This window comes from Chrysochloris asiatica, unplaced genomic scaffold, assembly GCF_000296735.1.
Source record: "Chrysochloris asiatica unplaced genomic scaffold, ChrAsi1.0 scaffold00240, whole genome shotgun sequence".
NCBI classification, from domain to species: Eukaryota; Metazoa; Chordata; class Mammalia; order Afrosoricida; family Chrysochloridae; genus Chrysochloris; species Chrysochloris asiatica.
In genome coordinates, this window is record NW_006408758.1 from 1451375 (window position 1) to 1458994 (window position 7620).

The following is a 7620-nucleotide window of genomic DNA, read 5'->3' on the forward strand; positions in this document are numbered from 1 at the left end:
TGACTCGACGACACTTAACATCAACAACAAATAATGCTGGAAGTTATACTACCAGCATTTCAAATACTATTTGGGTCACCAATGGTAGACGGGTTTCAGCTATGCTTCCAGGCTAACATGGACTTGGAAGGACCTAGTAAACACAAAAATAATCATAACTGTACCAAAAAGTAACATGATAAACGGAAAAACTTTTACTATACTTGGATTCACAACAAGCATCCATGAAACAAGCAGTCAAGAAGTAAAACAGTATATTTAAAAATAAAAATCTACAAAATGTTTCCTAAAAGTGTTAAAAAGCAAGGATGCCATTTTGAGGAATATAAGATGTCTTTGACCCAAGCCATGGTATCTCAATTGCCACATACACATGGGAAAGCTGGACAATGAATAAGGTAGACTGAAGAATTGATGCCTCTGAATTATGGTGTTGGTAAATAATATTTAATGTTTTGTGGACTGCCAAAAGAACAGTCAAAACCATCTTAGAATAAACAAGAACGTCAAACTTAAGTCTTATGTACTTTAGACATGTTACCAAGAGGGACTAATCCTTGGAGAAAGACATTGTATTTGGTCAGAGGGTCAGTGAAAAAGAGGAAACCCTCAATGAGAAGAATTAACCCAGTAGCTACAATAATGGGCTCAAACATGGCACTGATGGTGAGGATGGTGCAGAATTGGGCAGTATTTTGTCCTGTCGGACTTAGAGTTTCTGTGAATAGCAGTCAAGTTCCTGATGCTAACAACAACTTGTACACATAATAGAAAATTTGAATTTAATGGTCTAAATTGATGCTCTCTTTTTCCCTTCCCAAACTGTTACTAAACAGCCCATCCCAGTTTTCTATCCTTGCAGCTGCTCAAACAAAAATCTTTGTTTTTTCATTCCTCTCTTTGTCTACCACTCAAAGAATTCCTATCAATTCCTAGATATACCCAATCCCTTAAAAAATTCTGTTATCTCCAATTTGAAAAAAAAAAACCTGAATCAGATAATCACTTTATATTCCTGTACTAATACTGTGATCCAAGTAACCCTATTGAGCAAAAGGTATTTCTGTTTCAGCCTTTACATTTCCTGCTAGTTTATTTTTGACTTAGCAGCGAGAGTGATTCATTGAACACATATCAGATCATGTCATTCCTCTGTTCAGAAACATGCAATGGTTTAGCATCTGACACAGAACAAAAGTCAAAAAGCTAACCTATCCCATCTGGGTGCTTGCCATCTAGTAAAGTTATGCCTTATTGCCCTCACTTCTTTCATTCTGACCCAATTGCACTCTGCAACTTGAACACTACAGGCATATTTAAACCTCTGTCACTGTGCTTTTCCCTAGATATCTGAATAGTTTACTCATTCCCCTCCACCAAAATTTAGTTCAAATATCTCAGTGATGCATTTCTTGACTACACTATTTAGTATAGTACCAATCATCTCACCATATCCCCAGTGCTATTTCTCTTGCTTTCTTGATTTATTTTTCTCTATAGCATTTATCAATATCTGAAAATATGTGTTTTAATTATATGTGTGCTGTTTATAGACTGCCAAAAGAATTTTTTCCCAAGAAAGAGAAAGTGAATCTTGCCAATTATATTCACTGTTATTTCCTCAGTACTGATAAGATTACATTTAAAAAAAAAATATTTGCTGTTGTTGACCTCAGTATGGTATTTTTTTCCAGCCCATGACAGTTGTTTTTTTTAATGACTGGTAACTTAGAGATTTCTGGTAGATTATTAAAATAAAACAAACAGAATTGATACAGTGGCCAAAGTATAGTTCCAAATTGAAAGCTTAAAAAGTGCTTGTCTCAAATGCACTGAAATCTTTAAAGAACACATAGACAATCTATTTTTCAGAAATAAAAAAGAAGAATAAATAGAGGAGGGAGGGAAAGAGACAGAGGTAGAAAGGAAAAGCAGCATATGTGCCCACATAGGTGCATTTGCTAATTGATTTGGATCTATTTCTATCTATCAGTGGTATATTCAAGTAATAGTGAATATTATTGGTTCATTCTACAGCATGAATGACCCTTATAAACATTATGTAAAGTGCAAGGAAGCCAATCCCAATAGGCCACATTGCATATCACTCCATTTAGATAAAATATATAGAATTAGCTTTGAAATCAAGAGCTCCTTAATTATTACTGCATGATCTTGTAATAGAAAAAATGTTATTTAGCCCACTCTGGACCTGGGAGGTGAAACAGTTAAGATGATTGGCAGTTGACAGAAAGGTTGGCTGTTTTGAATCCAGCTAGAGGTGGGCTAAAAGAAAAATAAATAATAAGATATGGCAATCTACTTTGGAAAACCCTATGAAGCGCATTTCTACTTTCACACATTGTGGGTGCCATGAATCAAAATCGACTCCACAGAAACTTTTTTTAAAACCTTTAATAATTATACCATATGGTTATTTTGAATACATATGGTTCCTGTGAGTATTAAATGTGATCATATGCAAAATGCTCTGCACAGTGACAGCTACATGTGTAATTCTTTAAAATTGCATTTATTCTTAATAATATAATCAATGGTACTCAAAAGTGGAGTTTAAGTAACAATGGACACACTTTAGGAGAGCATCATTGCTAGGGTGCTAACTTAGGCTGGTCATTTCATCCCTCTAGATCTCAGGTAATTCTTTTCATCTCTTAGATCCTTTCTTGCAATAGTACTTGGTATTAGCTGTTTCGTACACATGTATAACACAAATTCAGTTGTCTTCTTTGGCATAAAGCTTAAAATCCTCTTTTTAAATGCAGGTATTATGCTCAAGTTATAGTAAAAATATTATACTGTAGACCAAAACAAACAAAAATGAAACCAATGCTGTCAAGTCAATTCCCTCTCATAGCGATATTATAAGATAAAGTTGAACAGTTCCTTTGGGTTTCCAAAATCATAAATCTTTACAGGAGTAGATGGTCTCATCATACTCCTACAGAGTGGATAGTGGGTTTGCACTGCTGACCTTTAAGTTAGCAACCCAACACTTACCCAGTGTGGTCATATATCAATTCATATATTCTAGCAGCTAACAAAGTTTTTAAGGTAATCTAAAACTACAACCAATTAAGTATATTTGATGGAAAACTTTTATTTTTTTGTGGGCAGGTGACTCTCAAGAAGCACGCATATAGATAATAACTAACTCATATATAATTTTTAAATCATATCAACTATGTTTTAATTGCTTATACTTCAATCAGTTATCATAGTTGATAGCAGACAGTTCAAATTTCACTAAGCTTTTTTTGTGAGATAAACAAAAGTCAGGAAGAAAGAAGTGAATTTGGATCTAGATAGTTCATAAAGTCCTGGTGTGGCACTACTGTATAAGCACTAGACTGCTAACTGCAAGGTTGGTGGTTCAAACCCACCATCTGCTCCTCAGAAATCTTACACAGGGTCCAGATGAATCAGTGCTGACTCAATTGCACTCAACAACAACAACAAACATCTAAATAATTCAGTGTTAAATGAATCTAGAAGAGTCTTTGGCAGTGCAAATGGTTAAGTATTTGACTACTAGCCAACAGGTTGGCCGTTCAAGCCCATCTAGAGGTACTTCAGAAGACAGCCTGATGATATGCTTTCCAAAAGCTCATAGCCTTGAAAACTTTATGAAACAGTTCTACTCTGAACACCTGGGGTCATCATGACTCAGAACTGACTCTACAGTAAGTAACAACAACAAATGGATTTAGAGGATAAAAATAAACCTAGAGAAATAACTGCTTGTGACCATCAATGATTAAAGAGACATAATATTTGAAATGTAATATACGCAGTATTTCACGTGTGTTTCATACCTACTTCCTGACTCAGAATGTGCATGAAACACAGAAGCAATAAGGAACATATAACAAATCTTTAAAATTCAATCATACTAAAATTGAAATTGCTATACACTCTGGAATTCATAGAATGATAATTGATATTCAGACAAAGAGAAGAAGTGGGTACATATGTATTATGGAAAAGAGCATTTCTACTATACCAATATTCTGTTTGCGTTAGGTCTTATCAGATGTTTAGTCAATAGCTGAAACATTTATTCATAGCCAGTCAATTATAACACCAGGAAATCGACTATTGAATAAACTGTGCTATTAATTTCCCATCAAAGATTCATGTTTGAATGACCATGCACGTCATTGATTTAAATACCAATTATCTCAAGACTGCAATAAAAGAACAATATTAATATTGCTCAAAAATGATCTTCAACTTTCAGTGCTGAAAAACACTTTAATTTCTCTGTCGCATACACTGATAGTATAGGTTGTACAGACAAGCCTCAAAACATTATGAAAATAAATCTGAACAGCTATTATACAAACGGATTCAGTATTTTGTAAAGCCTATCTCATGGTCGGAGTCCTAGTGTGGCGCTGTGTGTTAATGTGTCAGACTGCAAAGTCGTTTGAACTGCAAGGTTGATGATTCAAGCTCACCAGCTGCTCCTTGGAAATCCTATACAGGGTCGCTATGGGTCAGAATCGACTCGATGGCACTTAACAACAACAATAACATCTCATGGTCAGCAGTTCAAAACTGCCAGTGGTTCCACAGGAGAGATATGAGGCTTTCTGCTCCCATAAAGATTTACAGTTTTGGAAACCCTATACAGGATCGCTATGAGTCAGCATATAACCACCACCACCAAAATCTCCATAATGGAGTTCTGGTGTAGCACTGCAAGATAAGCTTAGAAACACAAGGTCAGTTTGAACCACAAGGTTGGTGGTTCAAACTCACTAGTTGTTCTTCGGAAACCCTACCCAGGGTCTTTATGAGACTGAACCAACTCAAAAGCACTTAACAACAACAACAACAATCCCCATAATGTTTGTTAAATGCTCAAATTATTATTATTTTATTGTAAATACTGCTTCGAAAAATGGCTTATTTTTCTTATTCTGATGTCTTCAAATTTAGAATGAAATTCACAAGAAAAAATAATTTTCAATTTCACATTTAGTGTATATGTATCATTCTATTTTTTACTTTACTCATTGGAAAATAGTAAAACTAGTAAGACTCAACATAAAGTGGACAGATTTAGCCATCTAAAATTTAACTGAGTCACAGAATCATTTGTAATGTACTCACATGTTGCTTAAAAGACTTGGCTTTCCTGACACCAGTCAAGATGATTAGCATGCATTCCTTGGATAAGAGCAAACTAAAGAAAGTTAATTCTACTCAAAAATATTTTAAACAAGCTGAATTTAAAATTAATCAATATGTCCACTGGATCCTAGTGCGGGTGCTGTACAAGGGATTTCCAAAAACTTGTGCAAAAATTCCAGTCCAGTATATTAAAATTACACTTTCCCTGGGACTTTTTGAACCTCCTGATATTTGCTCACTCTCAATTTTAAAAATAAAAGAATTTACCAACCAGAATTAAGCAAATTACAATGGTGGTTATGTGCCATGGAGTCAGTTCTGACTCATAGCGACCCTATACAGGGTTTCCGAGGTTGTACAACTTTACAGGAGCAGAATGCCTTAACTTTCTCATGAGGAACAGCTGATAGTTTTGAACTGCTGACCTTGAGGCTCACAGCCCAATTCGTAACCACTATGCAACCAGAGCTCTATTTCCTAGAACTTTTTGAACCCCCTGATATTTGCTTAATTTTAGTAATAAAAGAATTTACCAACTAGAATTAAGCAGATTACTATAAATAAGACATAAAGATGCTTCCATTTATTAAAAACTTTATTGTGCTTTTCACAAGTTTTATAAGTTTTTAAGCTTTTCCTCATCTAGTTCTGGTTGCTAAGGTCTTAAACTCACTAAGTCACTTTCTGATTGGAAACTGATGCAGTTAATTACTTGATATGGCTCTGCTAGCTATAATCTTTGTAACCCTAATCAAATGTCTGGGTAAGAATATGCAAACAGGGTGTTATGGAACTTTAACATGAGATTGGTTAATATTGTCATCCTGCTTGGTTTGAAATGAGTCATCTCAGAAGCAGGAATTGGGTATCTCAGTATCGTCAAGGAAGAAGAACAAGCAGTAAAGTGTGTCCTATGGACCTTGAAATTTCTTTGTGATAAGTCTCCTTGATTCAGAAGACAAAGTGTGACACCAGAGGAATGGCAGCAGCACCAAGAGCACAAAACAGAGCAGTGTTTTGCTCAGACCACAGAGAAAGAGAACTGTTTCCTCAGGTAGGAGTCACACTTGTGTTAAGTCTAGGGACTTAACTGGAGGAGATAGGTTTACTGACACATAGACTGAAAGCTAAGCACTTTCAAGCTGAGGCTTATGGTGAAGTGGCATGCCCTTTGAGCATTTATTGGTAGCACTTAAAAGAGTTGTATTAACACTGCCTAAGTCGAGCAAAGGCCAAGAGATCACATATCTGAGAAGTCAAAAACCAAACAGAAGTCTGCTTGCATGCAAGTGTAAGGAGAGGTGCTCCTTACTGAAACAACTATATCCTGAATATTTCTGATCCTAAATCATTACTTGTTAACTTCCCTAATAAACTTTATAATCATGAGTATGGTCCACAAGTTCTATATGGTCATTGCAATGAATTATTGTATCTAGCAAAGAAGTGGAGAGTGCCTTGGAGGGGTGGTTGGTGTTAGAGTTGGTAAAAAGATTAGAGGCTGGCATCACAGGAATCAGCCTTGGACTGATGCTGAGTTTGCTTCTCCTTCTCCCTTGTGAAGTTAGAGAAGGTCAGATGTGGCTCCTAGGCTATTATATATAAATTCAATTTCCAGTTCTAGACCACCCAGTAGTATAGTGAATGTAATTAGGAAGATGAAGATCATTTTAAAAGTATACACTATTTAATTAATATCTTTATTTACATCAGTTTAACCTCCTGGGTTTGATTCTGGGCCAATGCATCTCATATGAATCTATCACTCATCTGTCAGTGGTGGCTTGTGTGTTGCTATAATGTTGAACCAGGGCCCAGTTCCCTGAGTGGTGTTAATGATTTTGTGATCTCCTCTGGAGTCTCCAGTCCCTAGAAAAGGACATCATGGCTGGTAAAGTAGAGGGTTATTGAAAAAGAGGAAGACCATCAATGTGACTGCAACAATTGGCTCAAACATAACAATTGTAAGAATAGTATAGGACCAGACAGTGTTTTGTTCTGTTGTGTACAGGGTCACTGTGGTTCAGAACCTAATAGCAAACAACAATAAAAAAAAAAACTAAATAAAACTAAATGTTGGTAATTTGAACCCAGCCAGCAGTGCCATGACAGAAAGGCCTACCAATATACTTCTGTAAAGATTATAGTAAAAACACACAAACAAACATACAAATAAAAAACACTTATCAAGTAGTTCTACTCTGAAATACATGGGTGCCATGAGTAGGAATCAACTAGAAAATAATGTGTTTCTCTGTATTTTTATGAGGTAGAGCTGTTTTTAGTGGAGCTTCCAAACTAATACCAGGAAAGCAGTCCTGGTAAACTACTTGCAAGTTTCAGTCAGTGAAAACCCTATGACTTACAGACATGGTACATGTCTCAGTCAGTGAAAACCCTATGGCTCACAGCAGCGTCCATCACAATGACTTACAGACATGGTACATGTCTCAGCCATGT

The 7620-nt window shown here is 35.8% G+C and overlaps 1 protein-coding gene across 1 annotated transcript in view; it reads right to left on the reverse strand.

Moving 5' to 3' along the window:
- Window positions 1-7620, reverse strand: part of LOC102839278 (latrophilin-3-like) — an 883976-nt gene that overhangs the window by 255806 nt on the left and 620550 nt on the right. The gene's annotated exons all lie outside the window — the stretch shown is intronic.